Consider the following 19,669-nt stretch of genomic DNA (forward strand, 5'->3'; position numbering starts at 1 on the left):
AAATTAAATGATCATTTCAATAGATGGAGGAAAAGCATTGGAAAAAATCAACATCTTTTCATGATAAAAACTCTCAAGAACATATAGGAGGATTGTACTTCAATGTAATAAAAACCATTTATGACAAGACCACAGCCTAACACCAGACTCAGTGGTGCAAAGTTATAAGCCTTTCCTCTAAGTTTAGGAACAAGACAAGGATGCCACTCTTACCACTTTCATTCAATATATGACATGACTCTCTCTCTATATATATTCAAACCTTATGGTCATGTAAGTCCAAATACAGTAAGATCAAAGCCTACATTTTATTCAGTATTATGGTTACTCCTCTTCACTAACCCAACAGGCTGCCGGCCAAGTCCTTCACAATGGAGAAAGAGTAGCATCTGCACTGCAGCTGGTGTCTGCATGACCCTGGCTTGGGAATAGCTTATTCTTCTTCCAGTTTGTGATCTTTGACTTATCTTTGGCTGATCCTTCCAAGATCAGAGTTAAGAAAGGAGAAGCAGAATGGTGAGTGGAGTCCTTGTCTGACTAATAATGTGACATAGTTCATTCTATCTTGGCTGGGCATGTTGGTAAAATTGACTCTTGCTCAAGTGGACTCTTGGGAGACCTGTTTTTCCCTTTATGTGATTGATAAATTCTCTTACATCTGGTTGTTCAAAGCATCTTCCTTAGCCTGTGGCCATTCACAAGGGCCTTCTCGTTCTTTCTGCTAAGTTCTTTTGCCTTTTCTCACAGAACTTTTGGGTGGGATTTAAGGGAACACCAAGTGGCCTAAAGGAAGTGCTTATCATGCATCATTTTCCTCTTCAAAGTCTAGGAGCACAGATTGCCCAAGGCAGCCAACCACCTTTCCTTTCTTTCATTTCACTATCAGAATAGATAACCAGCCTATCTCTCACACTTGAGATTTTCTCAGACATAAATCTAATGTCCAACACACTGCAGGAGACACATAGTAACTCTCAAAGAGAATTCTGTGGGGGCCTCTGCCAGAGGATAAGAAAAACACGGCTGTCCTTACCTAATAGAAGGAGTGAGACCTAAAACACACCAGCCTCCTCTACACTCAAACTTTCTATCACACAGCCCTTTTTTAGGCCTCTCTAACTTATTTTATACACTAGAGCTGAGAAAATCTCCCAGGGTACAAACTAATTTTCTCTAGCCTCCTATTACAAGTGCTGTATATAGTCTTGCACCCCATTTTAGGATAACTTGTTTTTTGTCTTAGGACCTCAGTTCTAGTATATCATGACTGATACATAAAGAAACAAGATGAAGTAGTAGTGAGCACTATTAAGAAAATAAGAACCGTGCACAATTCAGCAACACGTACACTAAAATTGGGATGATACAGAGATTAACATGGCCTCTGTGCAAGGATGACATGCAAATTCATGAAGCTTTCCATATTTGGGATGGGGGCGGGGAAGAAAGAGGCAAACCAAGAATCAGACTCTTAACTATAGAGAAATGAACTGATGATTACCAGAAGGGAAGAAATGGGTTAAATAGATGATGGGGATAAAGGAGTTCATTTGTCCTGATGAGCACCAGGTGTTGTATGGAAGTGCTGAATACTGTATTGTACACCTGAAACTAATATTACACTGAATGTTAACTGACTGGAATTTAAATAAAAACTTAAAAAAAAAAAAAAAGGAAAACAAGAACCTACTGTAGAGGAAAGGGATGAGGAGGACAGCATTAGATGTTCAAAGTATCTTAGATTCTGAAGGCATAGTATTTAGTAGAAACTTATTTGACAATGAGAAAAATATGCAAAGGTCAGGAGTAGATACATTCCAAGCACACAGGGGGTTGAAGGTCCTGACAACAAAATTGAATTCACTGGTTCAAAGAGCAGAAAAAGGGAGTCAAGATGGTGGAGAAGTAGCAGGCTGAGACTACTTCAGGTAGCGGGAGATCAGCTAGATAGCTTATCTAAAGTTTGCAAACACCTACAAATCCAACAGGAGATCGAAGAGAAGAAGAACAGCAATTCTAGAAACAGAATATCAGCCACTTTCTGAAAGGTAGGACTGGCAGAGAAGTGAATCCAAAGCGATGGGAAGATAGACCGCGGGGGGAGGGGCCAGCTCCTGGCAAGCGGCAGAGCAATGGAGCACAAAATCAGGACTTTTAAAAGTCTGTTCCGCTGAGGGACATCGCTCCAGAGGCTTAACCGGGGTGAAGCCCACCCGGGATCAGCATGGCCTCAGGTCCCGCAGGGTCACAGAAGGATCTGGGGTGTCTGAGTGTCGCAGAGCTTAGAGGTATTAGAATGGGGAAGCCGGCTACAGAGACAGAGCCGAGGAGTGAGCTCTCAGCTCGGGGTTACCTTGAACCGGTCGCAGGCTCAGTCAGCTCAGAGCGGGGCTGGAGGCAGGGTGACGGGAGTAATTGGGCGCTGTTCTCTGAGGGCGCACTGAGGAGTGGGGCCCCGGGCTCTCGGCTCCTCCGGGCTGGAGACTGGGAGGACACCATCTACATTCCCATCCTCCAGAACTCTAGGGAAAGCACTCAGGGAACAAAAGCTCCCGAAAGCAAATGCGAGCGGATTACTCAGCCCGAACCCTGGTAAGGGCGATGCAACTCTGCCTGGGGCAAAGACACGTGAGAATCACTACAACAGGCCCCTCCCCCAGAAGATCAAAAAGAAACCCAGCCAGGACCAAGTTCACCTACCAAGGAGTGCGGTTTCAATACCTAGGAGAGCAGTGGCATTCCAGAGGAGGAGAAAGCAAAGCACAGAACTCATGGCTTTCTCCCCATGATTCTTTAGCCTTGCAGTTAATTTAATTTATTTTTTTTTCTTTTTCAATTTTTTTTCTCTTCTTCTGCTAATTTTTTTTAACTTTTACCCTTTTCTTTTTTAACGTTTTTTAACTAGTTTATCTAATATATATATATTTTTTTCCATTTTATATTTTTTCTTTATTGGTTTTCTTTTTTTAATTGTTTCTTTCTTTCTTTTTTTTTTCTTTCTGAAACTTTTTATCCCCTTTCTCCCCCATCATGATTTGGGATCACTTCTGATTTGGCTAAAGCATATTTTCCTGGGGTTGTTGCCACCCTTTTAGTATTTTACTTGCTCCTTCACATACTCTTATCTGGACAAAATGACTAGGCGGAAAAATTCACCACAAAAAAAAAGAACAAGAGGCAGTACCAAAGGCTAGGGACCTAATCAATACAGACATTGGTAATATGTCAGATCTAGAGTTCAGAATGATGATTCTCAAGGTTCTAGCCGGGCTCAAAAAAGGCATGGAAGGTATTAGAGAAACCCTCTCGGGAGATATAAAAACCCTTTCTGGAGAAATAAAAGAACTAAAGTCAAACCAAGTTGAAATCAAAAAAGCTATTACTGAGGTGCAATAAAAAATGGAGGCTCTCACTGCTAGAATAAATGAGGCAGAAGAGAGAATTAGCAATATAGAAGACCAAATGACAGAGAATAAAGAAGCTGAGCAAAAGAGGGACAAACAGCTACTGCACCATGAGGGGAGAATTCTAGAGATTAGTGACACCATAAGACGAAACAACATTAGAATAATTGGGATTCCAGAAGAAGAAAGAGAGGGGAGCAGAAGGTGTATTGGAGAGAATTATTAGAGAGAATTTCCCCAATATGGCAAAGGGAACAAGCATCAAAATCCAGGAGGTGCAGAGAAGCCCCCTCAAAATCAATAAGAATAGGTCCACACCCCATCACCTTATAGTAAAATTTACAAGTCTTAGTGACAGAGATATATCCTGAAAGCAGCCCGGGAAAAGAAGTCTCTAACATACAATGGTAAAAATATTAGATTGGCAGCAAACTTATCCACAGAGACCTGGCAGGCCAGAAAGAGCTGGCATGATATATTCAGAGCACTAAACAAGAAAAACATGCAGCCAAGAATACTATATCCAGCTAGGCTATCATTGAAAATAGAAGGAGAGATTAAAAGCTTCCAGGACAAACAAAAACTGAAAGAATTTGCAAACACCAAACCAGCTCTACAGGAAATATTGAAAGGGGTCCTCTAAGCAAAGAGAGACCCTAAAAGTAGTAGATCAGAGAGGAACAGAAACAATATACAATAACAGTCACCTTACAGGCAGTACAATGACACTAAATTCGTATCTCTCAATAGTTACCCTGAATGTTAATGGGCTAAATGCCCCAATCAAAAGACACAGGGTATCAGAATGGATAAAAAAACAAAACCCATTTATATGTTGCCTACAAGAAACTCATCTTAAACCCGAAGACACCTCCAGATTTAAAGTGAGGGGGTGGGAAAGAATTTACCATGCTAATGGACATCAGAAGAAAGCAGGAGTGGCAATCCTTATCAGATCAATTAGATTTTAAGCCAAAGACTATAATAAGACATGAGGAAGGACACTATATCATACTCAAAGGATCTGTCCAACAAGAAGATCTAACAATTTTAAATATCTATGCCCCTAATGTGGGAGCAGCCAACTATATAAACCAATTAATAACAAAATCAAGGAAACACATCAACAATAATACAATAATAGTAGGGGACTTTAACACTCCCTCACTGAAATGGACAGATCATCCGAGCAAAAGATCAACAAGGAAATAAAGGCCTTAAATGACACACTGAACCAGAGGGACATACAGATATATTCAGAACATTCCCCAAAGAATAAACATTCTTCTCTAGTGCACATGGAACATTCTCCAGAATATATCACATTCTTGGTCCTAAATCAGGTCTCAACCGGTATCAAAAGATTAGGATCATTCCCTGCATATTTTCAGACCACAATGTTCTGAAGCTAGAAGTCAATCACAAGAGGAAATTTGGAAAGAACCCAAATTCATGGAGACTAAACAGCATCCTTCTAAAGAATGAATGGGTCAACCAGGAAATTAAAGAAGAATTGAAAAAATTCATGGAAACAAATGATAATGAAAACACAACGGTTCAAAATCTGTGGGACACAACAAAGGCAGTCCTGAGAGGAAAATACATAGCAGTACAAGCCTTTCTCAAGAAACAAGAAAGGTCTCAGGTACACAACCTAACTCTACACCTAAAGGAGCTGGAGAAAGAACAAGAAAGAAACCCTAAACCCAGCAGGAGAAGAGAAATCATAAAGATCAGAGCAGAAATCAATGAAATAGAAACAAAAACAAAAACAAAAAAAAACAATAGAACAAATCAACGAAACTAGGAGCTGGTTCTTTGAAAGAATTAATAAGATTGATAAACCCCTGGCCAGACTTATCAAAAAGAAAAGAGAAAGGACCCAAATAAATAAAATCATGAATAAAAGAGGAGAGATCACAACTAACACCAAAGAAATACAGACAATTATAAGAACATACTATGAGCAACTCTATGCCAAAAAATTTGACAATCTGGAAGAAATGGATGCATTCCTAGAGACATATAAACTACCACAACTGAACCAGGAAGAAATAGAAAGCCTGAACAGACCCATAACGAGTAAGGAGATTGAAACAGTCATCAAAAATCTCCAAACAAACAAAAGCCCAGGGCCAGACGGCTTCCCGGGGGAATTCTACCAAACATTTAAAGAAGAACTAATTCCTATTCTCCTGAAACTATTCCAAAAAATAGAAATGGAAGGAAAACTTCCAAACTCATTTTATGAGGCCAGCATCACCTTGATCCCAAAACCAGACAAGGATCCCACCAAAAAAGAGAACTACAGACCAATATCCTTGATGAACACAGATGCAAAAATTCTCACCAAAATACTAGCCAATAGGATTCAACAGTACATTAGAAGGATTATTCACCACGACCAAGTGGGATTTATTCCAGGGCTGCAAGGTTGGTTCAACATCCGCAAATCAATCAATGTGATACGACACATTAATAAAAGAAAGAACAAGAACCATATGATACTCTCCATAGATGCTGAAAAAGCATTTGACAAAGTACAGCATCCTTTCCTGATCAAAACTCTTCAAAGTGTAGGGATAGAGGGCACATACCTCAATATTATCAAAGCCATCTATGAAAAACCCACCGCAAATATCATTCTCAATGGGGAAAAACTGAAAGCTTTTCCGCTAAGGTCAGGAACACGGCAGGGATGTCCGTTATCACCACTGCTATTCAACATAGTACTAGAAGTCCTAGCCTCAGCAATCAGACAACAAAAGGAAATTAAAGGCATCCAAATTGGCAAAGAAGAAGTCAAACTATCACTCTTCGCAGATGATATGATACTATATGTGGAAAAGCCAAAAGACTCCACTCCAAAACTGCTAGAACTTGTACAGGAATTCAGTAAAGTGTCAGGATATAAAATCTATGCAGAGAAATCAGTTGCATTTCTCTACACCAACAACAAGACAGAAGAAAGAGAAATTAAGGAGTCCATCCCATTTACAATTGCACCCAAAACTCTAAGATACCTAGGAATAAACCTAACCAAAGAGACTAAAAATCTATGCACAGAAAACTATAAAGTACTCATGAAAGAAATTCAGGAAGACACAAAGAAATGGAAAAATGTTCCATGCTCCTGGATTGGAAGAATAAATATTGTGAAAATGTCTATGCTACCTAAAGCAATCTACACATTTAATGCAATCCCTATCAAAGTACCATCCATTTTTTTCAAAGAAATGGAACAAATAATCCTAAAATTTATATGAAACCAGAAAAGACCTCAAATAGCCAAAGGAATATTGAAAAAGAAAGCCAAAGTTGGTGGCATCACAATTCCGGACTTCAAGCTCTATTACAAAGCTGTCATCATCAAGACAGCATGGTACTGGCACAAAAACAGACTCATAGATCAATGGAACAGAATAGAGAGCCCAGAAATAGACCCTCAACTCTATGGTCAACTTATCTTTGACAAAGCAGGAAAGAATGTGCAATGGAAAAAAGACAGCCTCTTCAATAAATGGTGTTGGGAAAATTGGACAGTCACATGCAGAAAAATGAAATTGGATCATTTCCTTACACCACACATGAAAATAGACTCAAAATGGATGAAGGACCTCAATGTGAGGAAGGAATCCATCAAAATCCTTGAGGAGAACACAGGCAGCAACCTCTTCGGCCTCAGCCGCAGCAACATCTTCCTAGGAACATTGCCAAAGGCAAGGGAAGCAAGGGCAAAAATGAACTATTGGGATTTTATCAAGATCAAAAGCTTTTGCACAGCAAAGGAAACTGTTAACAAAACCAAAAGAAAAATGATAGAATGGGAGAAGATATTTTCAAATGACATATCAGATAAAGGGCTAGTGTCCAAAGTCTATAAAGAACTTAGCAAACTCAACACCCAAAGAACAGATAATCCAATCAAGAAATGGGCAGAAGACATGAACAGACATTTCTGCAACGAAGACATCCAGATGGCCAACAGACACATGAAAAAGTGCTCCACATCACTCGGCATCAGGGAAATACAAATCAAAACCACAATGAGATATCACCTCACACCAGTCAGAATGGCTAAAATTAACAAGTCAGGAAATGACAGATGCTGGCGAGAATGTGGAGAAAGGGGAACCCTCCTACACTGTTGGTGGGAATGCGAGCTGGTGCAACCACTCTGGAAAACAGCATGGAGGTTCCTCAAAATGTTGAAAATAGAGCTACACTATGACCCAGCAATTGCACTGCTGGGTATTTACCCTAAAGATACAAACGTAGTGATCCGAAGGGGCACGTGCACCTGAATGTTTATAGCAGCAATGTCTACAATAGCCAAACTATGGAAAGAACCTAGATGTCCATCAACAGTCGAATGGATAAAGAAGATGTGGTATATATACACAATGGAATACTATGCAGCCATCAAAAGAAATGAAATCTTGCCATTTGCGACAACGTGGATGGAACTAGAGGGTATCATGCTTAGTGAAATAAGTCAATCGGAGAAAGACAATTATCACATGATCTCCCTGATATGAGGGAGAGGAGATGCAACATGGGGGGTTAAGGGGGTAGGAGAAGAGTAAATGAAACAAGATGGGATTGGGAGGGAGACAAACCATAAGTGACTCTTAATCTCACAAAACAAACTGAGGGTTGATGGGGGGAGGGGGGTTGGGGGGGTGGGGATATGGACATTGGGGAGGGTATGTGCTATGGTGAGTGCTGTGAAGTGTGTAAACCTGGCGATTCACAGACCTGTACCCCTGGAGATAAATATATATGTTTATAAAAAAAATAAAATTAAAAAAAAAAAAAAGAAAGAAATATAACCTAAGGAAAAAAAAAAAAAAGAGCAGAAAAAAATCTTATAAGGTTGGAGCATGTCCAGCAAGGAAAAAAGGACTATGGGACAATGATCCCAAATTCTAGCATGCATCAGGATCACATGGAGGACTTGTTAATGCACTAATTCCTGGGCCTCATTCCAGAGATTCTGACTTGCTTCCAAGGGACACACTTCCTACTTAGTAGCAGTGTTATAGGATATGAGGTCAGAAGAACAAGCATGGAACCCGAGAATGGAGTCTGGATTTTAATTTAAATGATTGGAAAATTTAAGGTGGGGGGGGGCATGGTCTAATTTGAAATTTCTGAAGATGACTGGTTATTTGGGGACAAATACATTATAGGACAAAGAAGACAGATCTATACCTGAGAAAGTAGGACTTTTGGGAAGCTCTTTCTTTTGTCCTGGCAAAGAATGTTAGTGGTTTGGATGAGCATGGCAGTGATAGAGCTGTACAGAAGTAACAGAAATGGAAATATATTCTGGAGAGCAGGATGAAATGATTTGATTATGGGTTAGTATGAGTAGAGTATAGGAAAGAGAAATCCTCTCTAAAACCTGGACTGAAGGCTATATCTGTTTCTTTAGGAATAAACATTACACTTAACACTTCTTTTACTTCCCCATACCTGGCAAGTGATTTAGAACAGAGTAGATAGACATTTAGTAAATAAGAGGATTGAATCAAAGAGGACTCAAGTAATTTCTACATTAATAGTTCATTATATACAGTGTTTGCAGTATTTTCAAAACCAAATACATAAAATAAAATTTGAATTAATCCAGAAAACTTGATGACAGGATTCCAAATGGAATTTGAGAACAGATTAATTTTTAATGCTGGTAATTTAGGTAAAGTAAATACAACAAAATTTGGGGATGAATTAATTTCAGGAAGTATTATAGGTTCATTTCCTCTATGTCCAGGGAAACCACTCTGATAACAGTTTTATTGCCATTGGAGGAGAAAAAGCTTAAGATGAACCTGAAGCATTTAGTCCAGAACCAATAGCACAGTGGGGTTACCCTTGGGATCCTTCCCTTTTCCAGCCATATTTGTTATTATACTTCAAGTTAAGGTGAACATCAAGATAAAACTTAATCAATGAATAAAATAAGAAATATATTGTGTATGGAGTATCTATGGGATTTTATTTATGTTGAGAGGCATGGCAACAGATAAGAATCTAAAGGAAGGGATTATAGGTAGAAGCTACACAGTTTTTAGGGTCATATGGAAGCTTCTTGCATCTCTCTATCTCCTATTTTGTACTTACCAGTGTCATGAACTCTGGTGAAGTGTGGCCTCCAGCAGTTATTCTGAGTGTGCTCAGCAATAAAGAGTTCCCTGTAAAATATTCTACTGTTGATCTCCTGAAGGAACAAGGTCTTATTAACATTAACTGCTAGGAAATGTTCTGGAACTTATTTTTAAAATTTTTCTTATGAAATGCTAGGTAACTACTTTATCCAAGAGTGGTTGAAGAAATAACAGTTCTTTAAAGATATCCCTGCAGTGGTAACAAAATTCTATCCCATTGCCAAAATGTCCCTCTTTTAAGGACTTAAACTTCTAAATCAAGAAGGTAAGATTTGTTTAGAATATGTTATTTAATTTAAGCATACTAAACCTGAAGTTTTGTTCTTGAGCAGCAAAAAGCTCAAAATTATGACTGTGAGGAAAAAGGCGGAAGTTGCCCTAATCACCCAGAGTTTCATAAAAAACTGTAGAAAAATGGCTTATATATACTTTCTATTGATCTATAATTTTCCTTTCAAAGGAACAAGCAATGCTTATTCTCCCAATTAAATCTTGATCCAGGAAATATTGAGAACACAAAAGAAAGGTTGTAAAATTAAATGACTAATCGATCTAACTCCTGCTGAAGTAGTCACTTACAGGTGTGTCTTAAGTGTCTTAGAAATCACCAAAAGTCTTGAATCAACATGGAAAAACAGAGATAAGAACTCAGAGTTAATATAAATTGTTGAGTGTTATAAAGAAGGGTTTCCATGGTTTGAAAGAGAAGAGCTACTTCAATTAAGATGGTAGAAGACCAACAATTGATTTTGAAATTTAGCTCTTACAAAGGTAAAGAAGCATAGCGTACTCAGTCTTAGCCCTGCATTCCAGAAATTTGAGTAAGAGTCGCTAGAGTGCAGGGTGGAGGGCTCTGCATACTGCATAGAGGACCCCGAAACTCACTAGTCTCCCTGAGTAAAGCAAAGTAGGCATGTATTTAAATCTAGAGTGTCCTTGGTGTCTCTGGTGCCCAACCACGAGCTGGAAAAATAAATGTTTTTTGTCTTATCATATTCTTAGAAATACACAAAAAAAAGGAATTTTCTATCAATGGGGATTCTTAACAAAGAGTTTCAAATATTTGAAGAAGCATTTGGCAGGGTTTCTCCCAAAGTGCCAAGGGAAAGAAACACTGATAATGTTCTCAGTAATTTCTCAGCTTGGTAAACTTTCTACTCTAAGAAATTCATCTAAGAATTGTGCAAGAGACTGGGGAGTACTTAAAGCTTCATATATTCATGGTAAAGTCAAATAAACAAACAGATAAAATCTTAAATTAAATTAAATTAAATAAGGAAATATGTTTGTTTTTCATGATATAAAATCTATTGGAATCATAATTTATTTTTGTTCTGAGATGATTTTTTTAAGTTTTCCATATTAAAATACTATTTGTTTTATGAAAAAGGAGCTAGAATACCAGTAAGTCGAGAAGTGACTTTGACTTATAAAGCACTTTCAAATATTTTTTCAAAATATTTTCACACATATCCACAAGAATAGTACTTCATGACATAATGAAGAGAGAATTTTTTCCTCTTTTTTCCAAAATAGACTTATAAGGAAGATTTCATGGAGAATGTAAGTATATTTGTTTTATTGATTCATTGTTTTTTAAACTAGATCCTAAAGAACAGGAGGCAAATAACTAGAAGTGAAGGAGATTATTCCAGGAAGCAGTAACCTAATGAGTGAAGGTGGAAAGGGGTTTTGCATATTTGGGAGGAAATCAGTATTCTGGCTTGTTTCTAACAAAGGAAAGATATGGGAAATAAAATGGAACAATTAGACAATATCAAATCATGGATCACCTTGAATGTCAGGACAAGGATTTTGAACTTTATTTCATTAAATGTATAAATAATTGATGGTAGTTTAGAATGCAAACTTATGAAAGCAAACCTAGCAAAGGAAGAGAAAAAGAAACTTCTTTCTTTCCTTTCCTTTCTTTATATAAAGGCATCTAATCTCACACAAATATGATGACGTTGTGGCTAAGCCAATTGAATTCTGAACCTTGCTTGGAAAGACAGTTCTGTTTATTTAAACTGAAGGTATGAACTGAGTTGATTTCTAGAGTGTTCCCAACAGCAAAGAGAGTGCCAAATAAAATGCGTGTAAAAAGTTCGTAAGGACCACTATAGTGGCTCTGAAAATAAGGCCATTTGATGAAGCATCTCAGTCTATTTCAGAGCTAACCCACTGTGGAATTAAGCCATATAAATTGTATCCCCAAAATTGCATGCAGCTCAGGGACATCCTCTTATTAACACCACCCTCTTCTTTCACTGTGCATCATCGCTATCAAACTGAGCCAAGATTTATGACTCTAAGCTTTGTTGGCTCTTCCTTATGACATCAAAAGGAAGTTATTCTCAGTAATGCAAGTTTTGGGGAACCTCATTCAGTCCATCTTTGGAATCACACCAGGATACCATTTTGTCACTAAAATCAGTTTATAAAGGAATGTTTTTTACCCACTCATCTTTTAGCTTCTCAGGTTTAAACATATGAAGTTTTCAATTATGATTCATACCAGGAGTGGGATTTTTGGAACATCCCCAGGCTCCTTAAATTGGTTTCCTTCTCACCCTCTCCCATCACCTCCTTTCCTATAGAGATTAGGGAATGTATAAAATACAACCTGTTACTGCCAGGAGGGATTACTACTATATATTATCACTCACAGCTCATTAACCTCGAAGCCCTGCTAACTAAGAAAATCCTCTCTAATGAGGTTTCCCTTGACTGCACTAAAGAACAAAAGGTCTAAAAGTTTTCCCTATTACCAGTCTTCCTCAAATTATTGCACTGTAATTAAAATGTAACTTTGAGGCCAAAGAAGAAAAAAAAGTTTAAATTTGGTATAAACTCTAAAAAAGACCTTGAAAAGCACTTCTGCTTTGTCCTTTGGTAGTAACTAAACCATAGGAAACCATTCAGATTGGGGGAGATGATTACTCACAGTATACCTGGATTGTACCTGCTCACCGAAGAGAGGTGGGTGTGGATCCATACAATTCAGATGGAAATAATTTTTGTAATGTAGAAGGTAAAAGGAAATGTGTCACCTCAGTGTTCCAAAGAGTCTCCTTTTGGTAAAATAATCCCCTAGATATTTCCTTGGCTGAGAACGACCTAGAAACATGAACTGGGATTAGTAAATTGATGGGTCCTAATGTATTTTTTATTAAGAACCCTAGAGTCAGGGTTATTTGTATGGTTGTATCACTGGAATCTTAAGGAGTAAAGATGTAGATAAAACAAACAGAAGGAGCTGTGCTCCCAGGAGAAATTTATAATCTGGTGAAGTAGCTAGAATTAAGTATCCTCACCTCTGAGCTTTGAGTTTTTAAATGCCCAAAATGCAAATAATAATTACCTCTTTTAGCTTCCTTGGAAACCTGATTTATGTGTGTAGCATATCCTCAGAGGAGCAGTCTAAAGAGTTAGGGACTCTTAGTCTGGAAAATGAAGGCTGAGAGGAGAACACAACTGCTGCTTCTAAAATGGTGAAGGGACTGGCTTGAGGGAATACAACCTTGACCGCTGAATCCTAGAAGACTAATTAACGAACTGAGGCTCTCTTGAAACTCAATTTAAATTTAGAACATTAGAGATAAGTCTTACTTCACAAAGGAAGAGTAAACACATGGAACTCATTAAACAAAAAATCATTGCAATTTAAGAAGAGAGAAAACTTTCCAATTTGGATTATACTTTTATAGTAAAGTTCTAACAGGTACTAAAATATTTAGGACACATTCCTGATCTTAGCATTCAGATCAAGAGGAAAAACCTATGAACCATCCAATAGTGCAACAAGAAAATTCCATATTATAAATAACACTGAATATATTCATGGTATTGTAATTCATGTCCTCCTTGGACCTCTTAAAGTTATATAAGAGGAGATATGTTCACTGGGTGCCCATGAGGGGAAAGGTAAAAAAGTCAAATGGGTGATAGACATGCTAAACAGTAATCACTAACACTACTGTCTTCATATACACAGGGTCTTTCATCAAAACTTTTTTTTCAAAGTACAAAAAGGTAATGAAAATTGAAATACATATATACCTACTGTCAAAAAGCTCATAATTTGTGCATTTTGTGAAAAACAAGTGGTTTGTGAACCCAAAAACATCCATTCTTGTATTAGTGTCAGCGCTAATTTATATTAATATGAGAAACTAATTTGCCCACACTAGGCTAAAATGTCTGCATACTATACTGGCAATAATAATCCATATCTTCCTATACCACCAGATGGCTCTAAAAAGTAAACATATGAACACTGTGGAAGTGCTTTGAAAAGTAAAAGACACTCTACAAACACTATACAAATGCAAAGTATGTTTGTTAGTAACATTATGATCATAATGCAGAGATTTTCATTTGCTTTATTTATGCACATATTTCATTAGAAGACAAAACCAAATGAAACTACAACTACTACAAGCAGAAAGATTTTGTATGGCATTCTTATACTTTTGACAACTTGAGCAGATGTTTATGCCAACATTGGTCTTGGAATTCTAGGAACAATGGAGTCATTAGCTAGAATACCTAAGGCTACCATGGGTAAACTCAAGGTTTTTGAGGAGACTACAACTCTCTCATTATAATGGAGAGAATAACTTGTTAGCTGCCCCTTGCCATTGAAGCCTAGGTACATGGTGTGAGTACAGAGGATTAGGAGGGTCAGACTTCTCTATCAGGAATGGAAAGTGCCTTCACCATGTGCAAGACTATATGAAGTACCTTGAGTAAATCATGGTTCTTGCCTTATATCTGCTATTAATTTTCTACAGAAAAAATCGACCACCAAAAAAATTAAGTATAATTCATTATAAGAATGTGTACAATTAAGTACTCATCTTTGTAGGACAATGTTTAAAGACAGAGAGAGCTAGTGACTTTCAAATATTTATATTTCCCACTCCATATTTTTCTTTCCCTAATGACTTGTGGCAGGAGGCAGATGCTCAGGTGGAGATACTTCACAGACCCCTTGTATCCAGGGGTAACCTGTGGCTAGGAGTGGAATGGAGGTGTAACTTCTTCCCTGTTTCTCACACCAGCCACTGACTGGCATTCAGACAGGACTCACAAGTCAATAGGGGAAGGTAGAAACAAGAGGTACAAGAATACTGGGTCTCTGGGTCACAATCCAGGTGAAAGCTGCCTGCAGATAAGGAATGCCTACATCAGTCCTCTACCTAAGTAAAAGTTTTCTCTTTTATTTTGTTAAATTAGCATATGTGAGGATTTGTTTGTATAGTAGCTAGAGTCCCCTAACTAAAACACTGATCATTGAACACAAAATAAATTGGAAATAATTGTTCATCAGATAGAATTTCCAAAAGAAATTATTCCAAAAAGTAGATTTTCACAGAGCAATAAATTATGAGACAATGTACAAAAATTGATTATTTGAAAGAACTATTTCTTCCATAAAATGAATGTATAGCTAGCTGCAGGGATTATCACAATTCAGGCAGTAAGTAAGAAACTGAGGTCCAACCCAGAATTTAATGATTTTAACAATTTTCTGAGTAGGGTGTAAAGTAGAAAATTCTCAGCATAATGGCTACTGTTTTAAGTACTGGCAAAACTACCCTCACAAGTTTGATTCCTATTCCTCTGAAAGGCTCTCTGAGTACTGGAAATAGGTATGAAGTAATTGCTGAATGAATAATTTAGGGCATGATCCAATGTAGAAAACACTATATTATAGGTCCTACCCTTAAAGAAATAAGACAAAGAAATAAAGCACAAAACTTGACTTAAATATATAATTTTGGGGGGGGGGGATTGGGAGGTCGTTATTTTAGAAACAGTTTTTCCAGGACAAAGAATAAGGGATAATGCTGAAACGGAATGATAATAGTGGGCTTGAGCCCTTTAATGTAAGACCCAAGAAGCACATCATGTCTGCCCATATCTCACATGGCTAGCTCCACCCGAGTACTGACTCATTATTTAGCACTTAAGGAGTCCTTGAGGGTTCCAGAGAACTTTGTCATTTCTTGATCATATTTAGCTCCAGGAATGATATCTGGATTAATAAATAAATTATTTATTAAAAACATATTGGAGATATGTATATGTAATTTGTTTATATATTTTATGCATATACACACATATATACCTACATATATATATATGGTTCATTTAGTATTTTTTTCAATTTTAATAATTTTTTCTGGCATTTTTCAAAAATACCTAAATTGAGGTCAAACTCTTTGTTGATTTAAGTATGTAAGAGCACACACAAACACATACACATGCACACAGAGTATTAACTGAACATGTTGAGTCTCCAGAAAGCTAGTATAACTTGCCATCACATGTTGAGTTTCTTACTAGTTGGGACAAATTGCTGCTATATTTCTCTTTGTTAAATATTTGCTCAGTGGCACAAAAAGGTGTGAAAGCAAATGCTGGGGAAAACTACGAAGTCTTCCTTGGCATTCTTCTGATTTTATATAGTCATCCAGGGAGGGGGCCCATATTTCAGCCTTTATCTGCAACAATGCTGGGTTAGTCTCAGGAGAACAAATTCTATGTGGGAATCTCAAATTCCCCAGTCTAGCATGCTGCAAATGGTTTGATTCTTTTAATTCCTTAGGAAGTGGAAGGCTGAATGCTTACACTTAGGGGAAAGACAGTATTCTCAAATAAAATGATGATGATGATGCTGTTTTAGTTATACATATGTGCATGCACACATACACATAATTATAGTCTATTCTCTTTCTAACTATTTTTTCATTAAGAAGTAGGAGAAACCATAAACATTTGTGAAAGAGTCAATTGCTCATAGGATGTGAGTACCCTAAAATATAATTTCACTTTCACCTTCACTTTATAGACATATGGTTCACACTTTTCTATACACCTTAACCCTTTATTAGTGTTGGTGTCTTTAAAAATGGCAATAATATAGACATCTGTCTCTCCTTATCAATCTACCTCACAGCATTGTTGTAACTTTGAAATGAGATATAACAGTAAAACTCTTCTCGGTTTTACTCATAGAATCAAGATATATGACTGATCATACTCCTGCTCAGGCAGAGAATATGGACTGCAACAAATCAAGGATTTAAAAGTTTCAGTTATAGGTTTTATGGAATTTCGGCCATGCAAATGTATGTGAAAGAAATAATATTTAATAAGATATCTCAAAACTTAATGACTTAAACCAACATACATGTATCATTTTTGTTTTTGTGGGTGAAGAGTGCAGGGAGAGATTAGCTGAATCCTCTGCTTCAGGGTCTCTCGCAATACTGTGGTCATGGACTGAGTTCTCATCTGCAGATCACCTGCAGAAGGACCCACTTCCAAGCTTACTGACCTGGCTTTAGAAGATTCAGTTCTTTGCAGGCTGTTGGACTGATGGCCTCATTTCATTCCTAGCAATTGGCTAGGAGGCTGACCTCAGTTTCTTGCTCTGTGGGCCTCTATATCCTGACAGTTTGTTCCATCAAAGACAACAAGAAAGCAAGTCTACCAGCAAAATGAAAGTCACAGTCTTATATAAATCAATCACTGAAGTGATATCCTATTACTTTTACCACATTCTTTTCATTAGAAACAAGACACCATATCTAGCCCATACTTAAGGGGAAGAGAATTGCATAGCACATGAATATCTAGAACCAGGGGTTATTTGAAGCCATGCCAGAAGATGTCTGCTGCAAATATTATAATAATATAATATAATCACAATCTTAATAACTTGTTTTTCTTTTCAAAATTCATTGCTGCAGAAATTAAGCAAATGCCACGTTACATTTACCTTCTAACAAACATAAATTTGGAAATACAGTTTTTTTCCTACAAATTCTGAGCTCATATATTTTAAACATAAAATTAAATTGGCAAATCATTATACTGCATTCACTGGCAAAAAACCATCGTGCTAGATACAACAAGGAAGACTACACACATAAAAGAGTGCCCCCACCCTCAATCAGTTTATAACTGAAAAATGAATTGAACTTTTATACATTTCTTAAAGTTAAATAATACTATGTTTATAATTCCTAAGGCTCTATGAAGTAAGTGGAACTAAAGAGCAACAGAGATATTAAATGCTGTGATTTCAGGAATAGAATAACAGAGTGGAATAGTCTATGAAAATCTTTGGAAAGGAAGAAATATAAAACTAGATTATTAGGACTATGAGGTATTTTAAAACAAGAAAAGAATAGAGACTATCCCAGATAAAATATGAGATGTAAGGAAGAGCAGCCAGGCTAAGAATTTCAGGCATTTCAGGTATATCTGAATCTTTCTCAAAATCTATTTAAGCATAGGTCCCTTGACATGTTCAGATGTTATTATATAAATAAATGCTTATCGTTTGTGGTTTGAGGTTGTGACTATATCTTTATTTCTTGTACATATTATTTTCTTATACATTTTAGTTTTCTTTTTCTTTCTCTTTTACTTTTTCTAGTAGTGTGCTTTCATCTAGAGTTCAGAGTGTCTTAAAGTATGCAGTTCATTTTACTTTTTTGACAATCTCCTTCTTGTACAAGTGTGTTTTGATATGTACTTTTAGGAATAAGAACTAAGAAGAGATAGCCAGTTTGTTCATTAAAGCAGGCAGGGAAATGAAAATGAAAGAGGATGAGAAGAGCCAGCAAAATGATTTCCCTGGATTGAAAAAAAGTTAATCTCATGGATGCTTGGTGTGGGTGGATTTCGTCTTTTGACATACTTTTGTAAATTAGTGTACTTGGCCCAGTTTCAAATTTTGAAGATGCGGTGCTGGCCAGAAATAGAATAAAAAGGAGTACTTCAAGGTCAGAAACATCATTGAAATTATAGTCACCTTTCCAGCATCTCCCCCAGCCTCTATGTCATGGAAACATGAGTCAGACTCTGAGAGCTTCACAGAATGTGGAATCATTTTTACTATCATCTGACAAGAGGGTGGTTCTCAAATAGCGCTTCTGTTATAGCTAATTGGAGGAAGAGACAATAAAATGTCTGTCTTTCATCACTTTTTCCCCCAAAAGTTTCAGATGCTTTTTGAATTTCTGAAAAATAATGTATTATTATTGAATTTCACTATATTGAGTCTACTAATTAATGATAAGATTTCCACCATGGTAATTATGAGAAATATTTCTTTTTAAGTTTAATATTCCAATGGAAAATAGTTTTCCAAATTTAAGTAGCAGAATTAGTTTTCCTACAGGGCTATGTTCTTTAACACAACTGAAAAGCATTTCCTGCATAAAGGTTATCCTACCAGTGTTTGTCAGTCATCTGGAATGTGAGAACATCTTATGATGTATCAGAAGAAAGAAAGTTGTCAAGACTACTAAGGAAAAAAAAAATTAAATAGAATGCTTATCAAGTACCTCAGCGTAAGTATGTGGCAGATCTCAACAAAACTTACTCATTGGAATTTGCCAGGCCCATACAGGGAATTTAATTTACATAGGGAAAATCTGCACTCTTGATGTAAATTTCAAGTCCATTTCTTTACTGTAGTTTTATTCTGGACATCCTTGATTATGTTTCTGAACCAACTCTGTGGTCATCCCTAATGCCTCCTCATGCCTAAACTTGTCTTCTTACCTTTATTTCTATTTACTATAAAATCTTTCCTCAAGATCATTTTAATTGAGTTTCCTACCTGTTTGTGGAATCTAACCTGAACAACTGCCATTTTGGCTTACCACTTGGTTCTGTTTTTTTCTAATCCCTAGCTGTTCCCAGTTGTCTGAGAGCTATTTGTTGGATATAATAGAAAAGGGAAAGTGTGAAAAATTCTAGGCAGAAGAAAGTGTGGGAACCAATGAATGGATGGTGGAATAAATTGATGGAATTTAGAGATAATCTACCTAGTTTGAGATGAACAAGATAGAAATATGATGAGATATCTTTATTACCCATCATTATCTCTACATAATAATAATATATGGTAGTGATTTGTTATTTGGAATAATAGGACTTACTTAGTTTTTTGAATTTGTTCAGAGGTTGGAAATAAAGCATCACAACATTTCTTTCATAAGTAGTTAATATGCGAATTCATTGTACTATTGTACTATTTTTCCTGTACCTACAAATGTCACCTTGGAT

General features: G+C 36.8%; 1 non-coding gene across 1 annotated transcript; it reads left to right on the plus strand.

The window, feature by feature from the left end:
* The first annotated feature begins 1,325 nt into the window (after positions 1-1,325).
* LOC116869008 lies at positions 1,326-1,429 on the plus strand. Its single transcript, XR_004382944.1, has one exon. It is a non-coding gene; the product is annotated as a U6 spliceosomal RNA (small nuclear RNA).
* Positions 1,430-19,669: the final 18,240 nt, after the last annotated feature.

The sequence above is a fragment of the Lontra canadensis genome, unplaced genomic scaffold (assembly GCF_010015895.1).
Source record: "Lontra canadensis isolate GAN:19392208 unplaced genomic scaffold, GSC_riverotter_1.0 scaffold17, whole genome shotgun sequence".
Taxonomy (NCBI): Eukaryota; Metazoa; Chordata; class Mammalia; order Carnivora; family Mustelidae; genus Lontra; species Lontra canadensis.